This window comes from Dendropsophus ebraccatus, chromosome 2 (assembly GCF_027789765.1).
Source record: "Dendropsophus ebraccatus isolate aDenEbr1 chromosome 2, aDenEbr1.pat, whole genome shotgun sequence".
NCBI lineage: Eukaryota > Metazoa > Chordata > Amphibia > Anura > Hylidae > Dendropsophus > Dendropsophus ebraccatus.
Window position 1 is genome coordinate 216,903,083 of NC_091455.1, and position 19,280 is coordinate 216,922,362.

The 19,280-nt window shown below is 45.0% G+C and overlaps 1 protein-coding gene and 1 long non-coding RNA gene across 5 annotated transcripts in view; one reads left to right on the forward strand and one right to left on the reverse strand.

Moving 5' to 3' along the window:
• Positions 1-3,998, forward strand: part of LOC138784061 (uncharacterized) — a 156,628-nt gene extending 152,630 nt beyond the window's left edge. The window contains exon 3 of the long non-coding RNA XR_011361787.1: positions 3,654-3,998. This is a non-coding gene — a long non-coding RNA (uncharacterized lncRNA). The remainder of the gene's footprint in view (positions 1-3,653) is intronic.
• The window catches only part of RSU1 (Ras suppressor protein 1), a 108,157-nt gene that overhangs the window by 23,420 nt on the left and 65,457 nt on the right, over positions 1-19,280 (reverse strand). The window lies entirely within an intron of this gene.

Genomic DNA, 19,280 nt, shown 5'->3' on the forward strand with positions numbered 1-19,280 from the left:
CAAGGAGTGATCCTGGAAACTACAGGCCCGTAAGTCTAACATCTATAGTAAGTAAAGTATTTGAGGGGTTTGTAAGAGATGCTATACTGGTGTATATATATAAGAGATGTATACTGGAGTATAATATATAAGAGATGTATACTGGGGTATAATATATAAGAGATGTATACTGGGGTATAATATATAAGAGATGTATACTGGGGTATAATATATAAGAGATGCTATACTGGAGTATAATATATAAGAGATGCTATACTGGGGTATAATATATAGGAGATGTATACTGGGGTATAATATATAAGAGATGTATACTGGGGTATAATATATAAGAGATGTATACTGGAGTATAATATATAAGAGATGTATACTGGGGTATAATATATAAGAGATGTATACTGGGGTATAATATATAAGAGATGTATACTGGAGTATAATATATAAGAGATGTATGCTGGTGTATAATATATAAGAGATGTATACTGGGGTATAATATATAAGAGATGCTATACTGGGGTATAATATATAAGAGATGCTATACTGGAGTATAATATATAAGAGATGCTATACTGGTGTATCTTAATGAAAATAATCTTATGACTCAGCACCAGCATGGATTTATGAGGGATCGGTCCTGTCAGACTAATCTGATCGGCTTCTATGAAGAGGTAAGTTATAGACTGGACCTGGGGGAGGCTGTGGACGTTGTGTATCTGGGGGAGGCTGTGGATGTTGTGTATCTGGACTTTTCAAAGGCATTTGATACTGTGCCGCATGAAAGGTTGGTCTACAAAATGAGGATGCTGGGACTCGGGGAAAACGTATGCAAATGGGTAAGTAACTGGTTGTGTGATAGAAAACAGAGGGTGGTCATTGATGGAACATATTCAGATTGGGTTTTAGTTACTAGTGGGGTACCTCAGGGGTCAGTGTTGGGGCACAGTTACTAGTGGGGTACCACAGGGGTCAGTGTTGGGTCCACTTCTTTTAAATATTTTTATTAATGATCTTGTAGAGGGGCTACAGAGCAGAATCTCCATTTTTGCAGATGATACTAAACTGGGTAAAGTAATCAGTACAGAGGAGGATAATATCATATTACAGAGGGATTTGGAGAAGCTAGAGGCTTGGGCGGAGAAATGGCAAATGAAGTTTAATGTGGATAAATGTAAGGTTATGCACTTGGGCCATAGAAATAATAAGTACAGTTATGTGCTAAATAATAAAACACTGGGTAACACTGCTGCCGAAAAGTACCTGGGGGATTGGTGGACAGTAACCTCTTCTATAGTGATCAGTGCCAGGCAGCAGCTGCCAAGGCTAATAAAATAATGGGGTGCATCAAAAGAGGTATAGATGCTAAAGATGAGAACATAGTTTTGCCTCTTTATAAATCACTGGTCAGACCACACATGGAATACTGTGTACAGTTTTGGGCACCGGTATATAAGAAGGACACAGCTGACCTAGAGCGGGTGCAGAGGAGGGCAACAAAGGTCACTAAGGGAATGGGTGGGGGGGGGGGTTACTGTACCAGGACAGGTTATCACGCTTGGGGTTATTTATGCTAGAAAAAAGACGTCTTAGGGCGATCTGATCACAATGTACAAATATATGAATGGACAGTACAGAGATTTTTGTAGTGGTCTTTTTACTCCTAGGTCTGTAACAATGACAAGGGGGCATCCTCTACGTCTAGAGGAAAGAAGATTTCATCATCAGCATCAACGCGGGTTCTTTACTGTACGAGCGGTAAGACTGTGGAACTCTCTGCCACATGATGTTGTCATGGCTGATTCAGTAAATAAGTTCAAGGGAGGCCTGGATGCTTTTCTTGAAAAATATAATATTACAAGTTATGGGCATTAGATTTCTGGTGATACGTTGATCCGGAGATTGTTCTGGTTGCCATTGCAGTCGGGGGAGGGGGGGGGGGGTAGTTTCTCCCTGTGGTGGGGCGTTTGTCTTCTGCCCCATAGGGGTTTTTCGCCTTCCTGGATCAACACAGTAGGATTTTCCTAGGTTGAACCTGATGGACTCTTGTCTTCTTTCAACCTTATTTACTATGTTACTATGTTACTATGTATGTATATATATGTATATGTATATGTACTATATGTGTATTAGTTGTATCCGGGGTCATCTGGTCACATCGCCTCTCATCTTTCTTCTATGTATATATATGTATATGTACTATATGTGTATTACTTGTATCCGGGGTCATCTGGTCACATCGCCTCTCATCTTTCTTCTATGTATATATATGTATATGTACTATATGTGTATTACTTGTATCCGGGGTCATCTGGTCACATCGCCTCTCATCTTTCTTCTATGTATATATATGTATATGTACTATATGTGTATTACTTGTATCCGGGGTCATCTGGTCACATCGCCTCTCATCTTTCTTCTATGTATATATATGTATATATGTATATGTACTATATGTGTATTACTTGTATCCGGGGTCATCTGGTCACATCGCCTCTCATCTTTCTTCTATGTATATATATGTATATGTACTATATGTGTATTACTTGTATCCGGGGTCATCTGGTCACATCGCCTCTCATCTTTCTTCTATGTATATATATGTATATGTACTATAAGTGTATTAGTTGTATCCGGGGTCATCTGGTCACATCGCCTCTCATCTTTCTTCTATGTATATATATGTATATGTACTATAAGTGTATTAGTTGTATCCGGGGTCATCTGGTCACATCGCCTCTCATCTTTCTTCTATGTATATATATGTATATGTACTATATGTGTATTACTTGTATCCGGAGTCATCTGGTCACATCGCCTCTCATCTTTCTTCTATGTATATATATGTATATGTACTATAAGTGTATTAGTTGTATCCGGAGTCATCTGGTCACATCGCCTCTCATCTTTCTTCTATGTATATATATGTATATGTACTATATGTGTATATTACTTGTATCCGGGGTCATCTGGTCACATCGCCTCTCATCTTTCTTCTATGTATATATATGTATATGTACTATAAGTGTATTAGTTGTATCCGGAGTCATCTGGTCACATCGCCTCTCATCTTTCTTCTATGTATATATATGTATATGTACTATAAGTGTATTAGTTGTATCCGGAGTCATCTGGTCACATCGCCTCTCATCTTTCTTCTATGTATATATATGTATATGTACTATATGTGTATTACTTGTATCCGGAGTCATCTGGTCACATCGCCTCTCATCTTTCTTCTATGTATATATATGTATATGTACTATAAGTGTATTAGTTGTATCCGGAGTCATCTGGTCACATCGCCTCTCATCTTTCTTCTATGTATATATATGTATATGTACTATATGTGTATATTACTTGTATCCGGGGTCATCTGGTCACATCGCCTCTCATCTTTCTTCTATGTATATATATGTATATGTACTATATGTGTATTACTTGTATCCGGGGTCATCTGGTCACATCGCCTCTCATCTTTCTTCTATGTATATATATGTATATATGTATATGTACTATATGTGTATTACTTGTATCCGGGGTCATCTGGTCACATCGCCTCTCATCTTTCTTCTATGTATATATATGTATATGTACTATATGTGTATATTACTTGTATCCGGGGTCATCTGGTCACATCGCCTCTCATCTTTCTTCTTTAGTTTCGGAGCCCCCCCTCCTCCCGGCCGCAGACTCCTGCAGCAATTGCTTTCTGTATAAGCGGGAAGAGTCAGCGCTGGACATTTACAGCGAGGCCATAAAGCGATAGCAGCAATCTGCCATCTTCCATCCGATTGTGAGGAGCAGACAGCAGAAATATTTCCCGGCTGTGTTCTTTTATGGGCGGCAGATATTGCATCCCGCCATCCAATGTCATTAATAAATACCGCACCAGCCGCCAGCGCCAACACCACCGGGTTACTTGGAGGGGAAAGGGACATTTCATACACTTTTTGCGGTTCTATCATTTCTATAACATAAAAATATAAATAAACCCCCCTAACAATAAGGAAAATTCTATCATTATTAAATTCCATAAAAATGTAAATAAATAAAATAGATATAAATCTTAATCATATAATGATTATTTTTAATCATCTCCATTCATAGAAGTAACGCACCTGATAGACAGCCGATAAATAAAACATTTATAAACATTATCCAAATCTATTGAAATACAAAAAATAAATAAAAGGGGGGGGGGGGGGGGGGGGGGGGGGGGGTCACCTACTAAAAAAGGCCGGTCGCTCTTCTAACCAATGTGACGTCCTGTTATTACCCCAAGAAATGTATTTACTCCAGTAGATTATCGGCCACCAACAGTGAGAGCAGGTAATACACACACACACACACACACACACACACACACACAGAGTATATGAATTCCCGTGGTGATATGAAGCATCATGACTTATTCATGGCAGTAAATGACGCCATCCAATCCCATAAGGTATAATGTACATCACAGCGGCCGCTCCCGTATACTGATTACACAGGGGCAGTAATATAGTCCCATCACACTATGTGCTCAGAAGTGTAATACATGGAACATGATCATTGTTCCTGACATGTATCTGCAGTCCCAGGGAAAGTGCTGGACGTTCCTCAGGCCGTTAAAAGTCATTGCAGCGTTTCCTACATAACCTGTAATAATCAGACCGTGAAATTCCCAGTACTCTGGTATAGACGGGACGCAGGGAGAGAAGGGGTTACTGATACACTGGGAATCTGCTGCTATGCTGCCAGACATAGAAGGAACAGCAGCACAGCAAGGGAAGGGTTAACCCAAGCTGGCACTGTGCCGGGCGATGCTGTATACAGTACACTACTACAGATGGCATGTGCCGGGTGATGTATTATACAGTACACTACTACAGATGGCATGTGCCGGGTGATGCTGTATACAGTACACTACTACAGATGGCATGTGCCGGGTGATGCTGTATACAGTACACTACTACAGATGGCATGTGCCGGGTGATGCTGTATACAGTACACTACTACAGATGGCATGTGCCGGGTGATGCTGTATACAGTACACTACTACAGATGGCATGTGCCGGGTGATGTATTATACAGTACACTACTACAGATGGCATGTGCCGGGTGATGTATTATACAGTACACTACTACAGATGGCATGTGCCGGGTGATGCTGTATACAGTACACTACTACAGATGGCATGTGCCGGGTGATGCTGTATACAGTACACTACTACAGATGGCATGTGCCGGGTGATGTATTATACAGTACACTACTACAGATGGCATGGGCCGGGTGATGCTGTATACAGTACACTACTACAGATGGCATGTGCCGGGTGATGTATTATACAGTACACTACTACAGATGGCATGTGCCGGGTGATGGTGTATACAGTACACTACTACAGATGGCATGTGCCGGGTGATGCTGTATACAGTACACTACTACAGATGGCATGTGCCGGGTGATGCTGTATACAGTACACTACTACAGATGGCATGTGCCGGGTGATGTATTATACAGTACACTACTACAGATGGCATGTGCCGGGTGATGCTGTATACAGTACACTACTACAGATGGCATGTGCCGGGTGATGCTGTATACAGTACACTACTACAGATGGCATGTGCCGGGTGATGTATTATACAGTACCTACTACAGATTGCATGTGCCGGGTGATGCTGTATACAGTACACTACTACAGATGGCATGTGCCGGGTGATGCTGTATACAGTACACTACTACAGATGGCATGTGCCGGGTGATGTATTATACAGTACACTACTACAGATGGCATGTGCCGGGTGATGCTGTATACAGTACACTACTACAGATGGTATGGGGCGGGTGATGTATTATACAGTACACTACTACAGATGGCATGTGCCGGGTGATGTATTATACAGTACACTACTACAGATGGCATGTGCCGGGTGATGCTGTATACAGTACACTACTACAGATGGCATGTGCCGGGTGATGTATTATACAGTACACTACTACAGATGGCATGGGCCGGGTGATGCTGTATACAGTACACTACTACAGATGGCATGGGCCGGGTGATGTATTATACAGTACACTACTACAGATGGCATGTGCCGGGTGATGCTGTATACAGTACACTACTACAGATGGCATGTGCCGGGTGATGGTGTATACAGTACACTACTACAGATGGCATGTGCCGGGTGATGGTGTATACAGTACACTACTACAGATGGCATGTGCCGGGTGATGTATTATACAGTACACTACTACAGATGGCATGTGCCGGGTGATGGTGTATACAGTACACTACTACAGATGGCATGTGCCGGGTGATGTATTATACAGTACACTACTACAGATGGCATGTGCCGGGTGATGCTGTATACAGTACACTACTACAGATGGCATGTGCCGGGTGATGTATTATACAGTACACTACTACAGATGGCATGTGCCGGGTGATGCTGTATACAGTACACTACTACAGATGGCATGTGCCGGGTGATGTATTATACAGTACACTACTACAGATGGCATGTGCCGGGTGATGCTATATACAGTACACTACTACAGATGGCATGTGCCGGGTGATGCTATATACAGTACACTACTACAGATGGCATGTGCCGGGTGATGTATTATACAGTACACTACTACAGATGGCATGTGCCGGGTGATGCTGTATACAGTACACTACTACAGATGGCATGTGCCGGGTGATGCTGTATACAGTACACTACTACAGATGGCATGTGCCGGGTGATGTATTATACAGTACACTACTACAGATGGCATGTGCCGGGTGATGTATTATACAGTACACTACTACAGATGGCATGTGCCGGGTGATGTATTATACAGTACACTACTACAGATGGCATGTGCCGGGTGATGCTGTATACAGTACACTACTACAGATGGCATGTGCCGGGTGATGGTGTATACAGTACACTACTACAGATGGCATGTGCCGGGTGATGCTGTATACAGTACACTACTACAGATGGCATGGGGCGGGTGATGCTGTATACAGTAAACTACTACAGATGGCATGTGCCGGGTGATGGTGTATACAGTACACTACTACAGATGGCATGGGGCGGGTGATGCTGTATACAGTACACTACTACAGATGGCACTGTGCGGGTGATGCTGTATACAGTACACTACTACAGATGGCATGGGGCGGGTGATGCTGTAACAGTAAACTACTACAGATGGCATGTGCCGCGTTGATGCTGTATACAGTACACTACTACAGATGGCATGTGCCGGGTGATGGTGTATACAGTACACTACTACAGATGGCATGTGCGGGTGATGTATCATACAGTACACTACTACAGATGGCATGTGCCGGGTGATGCTATATACAGTACATACTACAGATGGCATGTGCCGGGTGATGTATTATACAGTACACTACTACATGATGGCATGTGCCTGGTGATGTATTATACAGTACACTACTACAGATGGCATGTGCCGGGTGATGTATCATACAGTACACTACTACAGATGGATGTGCCGGCGGTGATGCTATATACAGTACACTACTACAGATGGCATGTGCCGGGTGATGTATTATACAGTACACTACTACAGATGGCATGTGCCGGGTGATGTATTATACAGTACACTACTACGATGGCATGTGCCGGGCGATGTATTATACAGTACATACTACAGATGGCATGTGCCGGGTGATGCTGTATACAGTACACTTACTACAGATGGCATGTGCCGGGTTGATGGTATTATACAGTACACTACTACAGATGGTATGGGGCGGGTGTGATGTATATACAGTACACTACTACAGATGGCATGTGCCGGGTGATGGTGTATTACAGTACACTACTACAGATGGCATGTGCAGGGTGATGCTATATACAGTACACTACTACAGATGGCATGTGCCGGGTGATGTATTATACAGTACACTACTACAGATGGCATGTGCCGGCGTGATGTATTATACAGTACACTACTACAGATGGCATGTGCCGGGCGATGTATATACAGTACACTACTACAGATGGCATGTGCCGGGTGATGCTGTATACAGTACACTACTACAGATGGCATGTGTCCGGGTGATGTATTATACAGTACACTACTACAGATGGTATGGGGCGGGTGATTATTTATACAGTACACTACTACAGATGGCATGGGGCGGGTGATGGTGTATACAGTACACTACTAAGATGGCATCGTGCCGGGTGATGGTGTATACAGTACACTACTACAGATGGCATGTGCCGGGTGATGGTGTATACAGTACACTACTACAGATGGCATGTGCCGGGTGATGCTATTAACAGTACACTACTACAGAGGCATGTTGCAGGGTGATGCTGTATACAGTACACTACTACAGATGGCATGTGCCGGGTGATGTATTATACAGTACACTACTACAGATGGCATGTGCGGGTGATGTATTATACATGTACACTACTACGATGGCCATGGGGCGGAGTGATGTATTATACAGTACACTACTACAGATGGCATGGGCGGTGTGATGTACTTATACAGTACACTACTACAGATGGCATGGGCCGGGTGATGCTGTATACAGTACACTACTACAGATGGCTATGTGCCGGGTGATGCTGTATACAGTACACGACTACAGATGGCATGGGGCGGGTGATGCTGTATACAGTACACTACTACAGATGGCATGTGCCGGGGTGATGGTGTATACAGTACACTACTACAGATGGCATGTGCCGGGTGATGTATTATACCGTACACTACTACAGATGGCATGTGCGGGTGATGCTGTATACAGTACCACTACTACAGATGGCACTGTGCCGGGTGATGCTGTATACAGTACACTACTACAGATGGCATGTGCCGGGTGATGTATTATACAGTACACTACTACAGATGGCATGTGCCGGGTGATGCTAGTATACAGTACACTACTACCAGATGGCATGTGCCGGGTGATGCTGTATACAGTACACTACTACAGATGCATGTGCCGGGTGATGGCTGTATACAGTACACTACTACAGATGGCATGGGCCGGGTGATGCTGTATACAGTACACTACTACAGATGGCATGTGCCGGGTGATGTATTATACAGTACACTACTACAGATGGCATGTGCCGGGTGATGTATATACAGTACACTACTACAGCTGGCATGTGCCGGGTGATGCTGTATACAGTACACTACTACAGATGGCATGTGCCGGGTGATGCTGTATACAGTACACCACTACAGATGGCATGTGCCGGGTGATGTATTATACAGTACACTACTACAGATGGCATGTGCCGGGTGATGTCTTATACAGTACACTACTACAGATGGCATGTGCCGGGTGATGTATTATACAGTACACTACTACAGATGGCATGTGCCTGGGTGATGTATTATACAGTACACTTACTACAGATGGCATGTGCCGGGTGATGCTTGATGCTGTATACAGTACACTACTACAGATGGAATGTGCCGGGTGATGCTGTATACAGTACACTATACAGATGGCATGTTGCTGGGTGATGGTGTATACAGTCCACTACTACAGATGGCATGTGCGGGTGATGTATATACAGTACACTACTACAGATGGCATGTGCAGGGTGATGGTGTATACAGTACACTACTACAGATGGCATGGGGCGGGTGATGCTGTATACAGTAAACTACTACAGATGGCATGGGGCGGGTGATGCTGTATACAGTACACTACTACAGATGGCATGGGGCGGGTGATGCTGTATACAGTACACTACTACAGATGGCATGTGCCGGGTGATGCTGTATACAGTACACTACTACAGATGGCATGTGCCGGGTGATGCTGTATACAGTACACTACTACAGATGGCATGTGCCGGGTGATGTATTATACAGTACACTACTACAGATGGCATGTGTCGGGTGATGTATTATACAGTACACTACTACAGATGGCATGTGCCGGGTGATGTATTATACAGTACACTACTACAGATGGCATGTGCCGGGTGATGGTGTATACAGTACACTACTACAGATGGCATGTGCCGGGTGATGTATTATACAGTACACTACTACAGATGGCATGGGCCGGGTGATGTATTATACAGTACATACTACAGATGGCATGTGCCGGGGGTGATGTATTATACAGTAACTACTACAGATGGCATGTGCCGGGTGATGTATTATACAGTACACTACTACAGATGGCATGTGCCGGGGTGATGCTGTCTACAGTACACTACTACAGATGGCATGTGCCGGGTGATGTGTATACAGTACACTACTACCAGATGGCATGGCGGGTGATGTATTATACATGTACACTACTACAGATGGCATGGTGGCGGGTGATGTGTATACAGTACACTACTACAATGGCAGGTGCCGGGTATGTAGACAGTTACCAACTACTACAGAGGCATGTGCCGGCGTATCTGCTACAGTACACTACTACAGATGGCATGTGCGGGTGATGCTGTATACAGTACACTACTACAGATGGCATGTGCCGGGTGATGCTGTATACAGTACACTACTACAGATGGCATGGGGCGGGTGATGCTGTATACAGTAAACTACTACAGATGGCATGTGCCGGGTGATGGTGTATACAGTACACTACTACAGATGGCATGGGGCGGGTGATGCTGTATACAGTACACTACTACAGATGGCATGTGCCGGGTGATGCTGTATACAGTACACTACTACAGATGGCATGGGGCGGGTGATGCTGTATACAGTAAACTACTACAGATGGCATGTGCCGGGTGATGCTGTATACAGTACACTACTACAGATGGCATGTGCCGGGTGATGGTGTATACAGTACACTACTACAGATGGCATGTGCCGGGTGATGTATCATACAGTACACTACTACAGATGGCATGTGCCGGGTGATGCTATATACAGTACACTACTACAGATGGCATGTGCCGGGTGATGTATTATACAGTACACTACTACAGATGGCATGTGCCGGGTGATGTATTATACAGTACACTACTACAGATGGCATGTGCCGGGTGATGTATCATACAGTACACTACTACAGATGGCATGTGCCGGGTGATGCTATATACAGTACACTACTACAGATGGCATGTGCCGGGTGATGTATTATACAGTACACTACTACAGATGGCATGTGCCGGGTGATGTATTATACAGTACACTACTACAGATGGCATGTGCCGGGCGATGTATTATACAGTACACTACTACAGATGGCATGTGCCGGGTGATGCTGTATACAGTACACTACTACAGATGGCATGTGCCGGGTGATGTATTATACAGTACACTACTACAGATGGTATGGGGCGGGTGATGTATTATACAGTACACTACTACAGATGGCATGTGCCGGGTGATGGTGTATACAGTACACTACTACAGATGGCATGTGCCGGGTGATGCTATATACAGTACACTACTACAGATGGCATGTGCCGGGTGATGTATTATACAGTACACTACTACAGATGGCATGTGCCGGGTGATGTATTATACAGTACACTACTACAGATGGCATGTGCCGGGCGATGTATTATACAGTACACTACTACAGATGGCATGTGCCGGGTGATGCTGTATACAGTACACTACTACAGATGGCATGTGCCGGGTGATGTATTATACAGTACACTACTACAGATGGTATGGGGCGGGTGATGTATTATACAGTACACTACTACAGATGGCATGGGGCGGGTGATGGTGTATACAGTACACTACTACAGATGGCATGTGCCGGGTGATGGTGTATACAGTACACTACTACAGATGGCATGTGCCGGGTGATGGTGTATACAGTACACTACTACAGATGGCATGTGCCGGGTGATGTATTATACAGTACACTACTACAGATGGCATGTGCCGGGTGATGCTGTATACAGTACACTACTACAGATGGCATGTGCCGGGTGATGTATTATACAGTACACTACTACAGATGGCATGTGCCGGGTGATGTATTATACAGTACACTACTACAGATGGCATGGGGCGGGTGATGTATTATACAGTACACTACTACAGATGGCATGGGCCGGGTGATGTATTATACAGTACACTACTACAGATGGCATGGGCCGGGTGATGCTGTATACAGTACACTACTACAGATGGTATGTGCCGGGTGATGCTGTATACAGTACACTACTACAGATGGCATGGGGCGGGTGATGCTGTATACAGTACACTACTACAGATGGCATGTGCCGGGTGATGTATTATACAGTACACTACTACAGATGGCATGTGCCGGGTGATGTATTATACAGTACACTACTACAGATGGCATGTGCCGGGTGATGCTGTATACAGTACACTACTACAGATGGCATGTGCCGGGTGATGCTGTATACAGTACACTACTACAGATGGCATGTGCCGGGTGATGTATTATACAGTACACTACTACAGATGGCATGTGCCGGGTGATGTATTATACAGTACACTACTACAGATGGCATGTGCCGGGTGATGTATTATACAGTACACTACTACAGATGGCATGTGCCGGGTGATGGTGTATACAGTACACTACTACAGATGGCATGGGCCGGGTGATGCTGTATACAGTACACTACTACAGATGGCATGTGCCGGGTGATGTATTATACAGTACACTACTACAGATGGCATGTGCCGGGTGATGTATTATACAGTACACTACTACAGATGGCATGTGCCGGGTGATGCTGTATACAGTACACTACTACAGATGGCATGTGCCGGGTGATGCTGTATACAGTACACCACTACAGATGGCATGTGCCGGGTGATGTATTATACAGTACACTACTACAGATGGCATGTGCCGGGTGATGTATTATACAGTACACTACTACAGATGGCATGTGCCGGGTGATGTATTATACAGTACACTACTACAGATGGCATGTGCCGGGTGATGTATTATACAGTACACTACTACAGATGGCATGTGCCGGGTGATGCTGTATACAGTACACTACTACAGATGGCATGTGCCGGGTGATGCTGTATACAGTACACTACTACAGATGGCATGTGCTGGGTGATGCTGTATACAGTACACTACTACAGATGGCATGTGCTGGGTGATGGTGTATACAGTACACTACTACAGATGGCATGTGCCGGGTGATGTATTATACAGTACACTACTACAGATGGCATGTGCTGGGTGATGGTGTATACAGTACACTACTACAGATGGCATGTGCCGGGTGATGTATTATACAGTACACTACTACAGATGGCATGTGCAGGGTGATGGTGTATACAGTACACTACTACAGATGGCATGGGGCGGGTGATGCTGTATACAGTAAACTACTACAGATGGCATGGGGCGGGTGATGCTGTATACAGTACACTACTACAGATGGCATGGGGCGGGTGATGCTGTATACAGTACACTACTACAGATGGCATGTGCCGGGTGATGCTGTATACAGTACACTACTACAGATGGCATGTGCCGGGTGATGCTGTATACAGTACACTACTACAGATGGCATGTGCCGGGTGATGTATTATACAGTACACTACTACAGATGGCATGTGTCGGGTGATGTATTATACAGTACACTACTACAGATGGCATGTGCCGGGTGATGTATTATACAGTACACTACTACAGATGGCATGTGCCGGGTGATGGTGTATACAGTACACTACTACAGATGGCATGTGCCGGGTGATGTATTATACAGTACACTACTACAGATGGCATGTGCCGGGTGATGTATTATACAGTACACTACTACAGATGGCATGTGCCGGGTGATGTATTATACAGTACACTACTACAGATGGCATGTGCCGGGCGATGTATTATACAGTACACTACTACAGATGGCATGTGCCGGGTGATGCTGTATACAGTACACTACTACAGATGGCATGTGCCGGGTGATGTATTATACAGTACACTACTACAGATGGTATGGGGCGGGTGATGTATTATACAGTACACTACTACAGATGGCATGGGGCGGGTGATGCTGTATACAGTACACTACTACAGATGGCATGTGCCGGGTGATGGTGTATACAGTACACTACTACAGATGGCATGTGCCGGGTGATGCTGTATACAGTACACTACTACAGATGGCATGTGCCGGGTGATGGTGTATACAGTACACTACTACAGATGGCATGTGCCGGGTGATGTATTATACAGTACACTACTACAGATGGCATGTGCCGGGTGATGCTGTATACAGTACACTACTACAGATGGCATGTGCCGGGCGATGCTGTATACAGTACACTACTACAGATGGCATGTGCCGGGTGATGTATTATACAGTACACTACTACAGATGGCATGTGCCGGGTGATGCTGTATACAGTACACTACTACAGATGGCATGGGCCGGGTGATGTATTATACAGTACACTACTACAGATGGCATGTGCCGGGTGATGTATTATACAGTACACTACTACAGATGGCATGTGCCGGGTGATGGTGTATACAGTACACTACTACAGATGGCATGTGCCGGGTGATGTATTATACAGTACACTACTACAGATGGCATGTGCCGGGTGATGTATTATACAGTACACTACTACAGATGGCATGTGCCGGGTGATGTATTATACAGTACACTACTACAGATGGCATGTGCCGGGTGATGTATTATACAGTACACTACTACAGATGGCATGTGCCGGGTGATGCTGTATACAGTACACTACTACAGATGGCATGTGCCGGGTGATGCTGTATACAGTACACTACTACAGATGGCATGTGCTGGGTGATGGTGTATACAGTACACTACTACAGATGGCATGTGCCGGGTGATGTATTATACAGTACACTACTACAGATGGCATGTGCAGGGTGATGGTGTATACAGTACACTACTACAGATGGCATGGGGCGGGTGATGCTGTATACAGTAAACTACTACAGATGGCATGGGGCGGGTGATGCTGTATACAGTACACTACTACAGATGGCATGGGGCGGGTGATGCTGTATACAGTACACTACTACAGATGGCATGTGCCGGGTGATGCTGTATACAGTACACTACTACAGATGGCATGTGCCGGGTGATGCTGTATACAGTACACTACTACAGATGGCATGTGCCGGGTGATGTATTATACAGTACACTACTACAGATGGCATGTGCCGGGTGATGTATTATACAGTACACTACTACAGATGGCATGTGCCGGGCGATGTATTATACAGTACACTACTACAGATGGCATGTGCCGGGTGATGCTGTATACAGTACACTACTACAGATGGCATGTGCCGGGTGATGTATTATACAGTACACTACTACAGATGGCATGTGCCGGGTGATGTATTATACAGTACACTACTACAGATGGCATGTGCCGGGTGATGTATTATACAGTACACTACTACAGATGGCATGTGCCGGGTGATGCTGTATACAGTACACTACTACAGATGGCATGTGCCGGGTGATGGTGTATACAGTACACTACTACAGATGGCATGTGCTGGGTGATGTATTATACAGTACACTACTACAGATGGCATGTGCCGGGTGATGTATTATACAGTACACTACTACAGATGGCATGGGGCGGGTGATGTATTATACAGTACACTACTACAGATGGCATGTGCCGGGTGATGTATTATACAGTACACTACTACAGATGGCATGTGCCGGGTGATGCTGTATACAGTACACTACTACAGATGGCATGTGCCGGGTGATGTATTATACAGTACACTACTACAGATGGCATGTGCCGGGTGATGCTGTATACAGTACACTACTACAGATGGCATGTGCCGGGTGATGTATTATACAGTACACTACTACAGATGGCATGTGCCGGGTGATGCTGTATACAGTACACTACTACAGATGGCATGTGCCGGGTGATGTATTATACAGTACACTACTACAGATGGCATGTGCCGGGTGATGCTGTATACAGTACACTACTACAGATGGCATGTGCCGGGTGATGCTGTATACAGTACACTACTACAGATGGCATGTGCTGGGTGATGGTGTATACAGTACACTACTACAGATGGCATGTGCCGGGTGATGTATTATACAGTACACTACTACAGATGGCATGTGCCGGGTGACGGTGTATACAGTACACTACTACAGATGGCATGTGCCGGGTGATGTATTATACAGTACACTACTACAGATGGCATGTGCCGGGCGATGTATTATACAGTACACTACTACAGATGGCATGTGCCGGGTGATGTATTATACAGTACACTACTACAGATGGCATGTGCCGGGCGATGTATTATACAGTACACTACTACAGATGGCATGTGCCGGGTGATGCTGTATACAGTACACTACTACAGATGGCATGTGCCGGGTGATGTATTATACAGTACACTACTACAGATGGCATGTGCCGGGTGATGTATTATACAGTACACTACTACAGATGGCATGTGCCGGGTGATGCTGTATACAGTACACTACTACAGATGGCATGTGCCGGGTGATGCTGTATACAGTACACTACTACAGATGGCATGTGCCGGGTGATGCTGTATACAGTACACTACTACAGATGGCATGTGCCGGGTGATGCTGTATACAGTACACTACTACAGATGGCATGTGCCGGGTGATGTATTATACAGTACACTACTACAGATGGCATGTGCCGGGTGATGCTGTATACAGTACACTACTACAGATGGCATGTGGCGGGTGATGTATTATACAGTACACTACTACAGATGGCATGTGCCGGGTGATGTATTATACAGTACACTACTACAGATGGCATGGGGCGGGTGATGCTGTATACAGTACACTACTACAGATGGCATGTGACGGGTGATGCTGTATACAGTACACTACTACAGATGGCATGTGCCGGGTGATGTATTATACAGTACACTACTACAGATGGCATGTGCCGGGTGATGTATTATACAGTACACTACTACAGATGGCATGGGCCGGGTGATGTATTATACAGTACACTACTACAGATGGCATGTGCAGGGTGATGGTGTATACAGTACACTACTACAGATGGCATGGGCGGGTGATGCTGTATACAGTAAACTACTACAGATGGCATGGGGCGGGTGATGCTGTATACAGTACACTACTTCAGATGGCATGGGGCGGGTGATGCTGTATACAGTACACTACTACAGATGGCATGTGCCGGGTGATGTATTATACAGTACACTACTACAGATGGCATGTGCCGGGTGATGCTGTATACAGTACACTACTACAGATGGCATGTGCCGGGTGATGGTGTATACAGTACACTACTACAGATGGCATGTGCCGGTGATGCTGTATACAGTACACTACTACAGATGGCATGTGCCGGGTGATGTATTATACAGTACACTACTACAGATGGCATGTGCCGGGTGATGTATTATACAGTACACTACTACAGATGGCATGTGCCGGGTGATGTATTATACAGTACACTACTACAGATGGCATGTGCCGGGCGATGCTGTATACAGTACACTACTACAGATGGCATGTGCCGGGTGATGTATCATACAGTACACTACCACAGATGGCATGTGCTGGGTGATGCTGTATACAGTACACTACTACAGATGGCATGTGCGGGGTGATGCTGTATACAGTACACTACTACAGATGGCATGTGCCGGGTGATGTATTATACAGTACACTACTACAGATGGCATGGGGCGGGTGATGCTGTATACAGTACACTACTACAGATGGCATGGGGCGGGTGATGTATTATACAGTACACTACTACAGATGGCATGTGCCGGGTGATGCTGTATACAGTACACTACTACAGATGGCATGGGGCGGGTGATGGTGTATACAGTACACTACTACAGATGGCATGTGCTGGGTGATGTATTATACAGTACACTACTACAGATGGCATGGGGCGGGTGATGTATTATACAGTACACTACTACAGATGGCATGTGCCGGGTGATGCTGTATACAGTACACTACTACAGATGGCATGTGCCGGGTGATGGTGTATACAGTACACTACTACAGATGGCATGTGCCGGGTGATGTATTATACAGTACACTACTACAGATGGCATGTGCCAGGCGATGTATTATACAGTACACTACTACAGATGGCATGTGCTGGGTGATGTATTATACAGTACACTACTACAGATGGCATGGGGCGGGTGATGTATTATACAGTACACTACTACAGATGGCATGTGCCGGGTGATGCTGTATACAGTACACTACTACAGATGGCATGTGCCGGGTGATGCTGTATACAGTACACTACTACAGATGGCATGTGCCGGGTGATGTATTATACAGTACACTACTACAGATGGCATGGGGCGGGTGATGCTGTATACAGTACACTACTACAGATGGCATGTGCCGGGTGATGTATTATACAGTACACTACTACAGATGGCATGGGCCGGGTGATGCTGTATACAGTACACTACTACAGATGGCATGGGGCGGGTGATGTATTATACAGTACACTACTACAGATGGCATGTGCCGGGTGATGCTGTATACAGTACACTACTACAGATGGCATGTGCCGGGTGATGTATTATACAGTACACTACTACAGATGGCATGTGCCGGGTGATGCTGTATACAGTACACTACTACAGATGGCATGTGCCGGTGATGCTGTATACAGTACACTACTACAGATGGCATGTGCCGGGTGATGTATTATACAGTACACTACTACAGATGGCATGTGCCGGGTGATGTATTATACAGTACACTACTACAGATGGCATGGGCCGGGTGATGTATTATACAGTACACTACTACAGATGGCATGTGCCGGGTGATGCTGTATACAGTACACTACTACAGATGGCATGTGCCGGGTGATGCTGTATACAGTACACTACTACAGATGGCATGTGCCGGGTGATGCTGTATACAGTACACTACTACAGATGGCATGTGCCGGGTGATGTATTATACAGTACACTACTACAGATGGCATGTGCCGGGTGATGTATTATACAGTACACTACTACAGATGGCATGTGCCGGGCGATGTATTATACAGTACACTACTACAGATGGCATGTGCCGGGTGATGCTGTATACAGTACACTACTACAGATGGCATGTGCCGGGTGATGCTGTATACAGTACACTACTACAGATGGCATGTGCCGGGTGATGTATTATACAGTACACTACTACAGATGGCATGTGCCGGGTGATGTATTATACAGTACACTACTACAGATGGCATGTGCCGGGTGATGTATTATACAGTACACTACTACAGATGGCATGGGGCGGGTGATGTATTATACAGTACACTACTACAG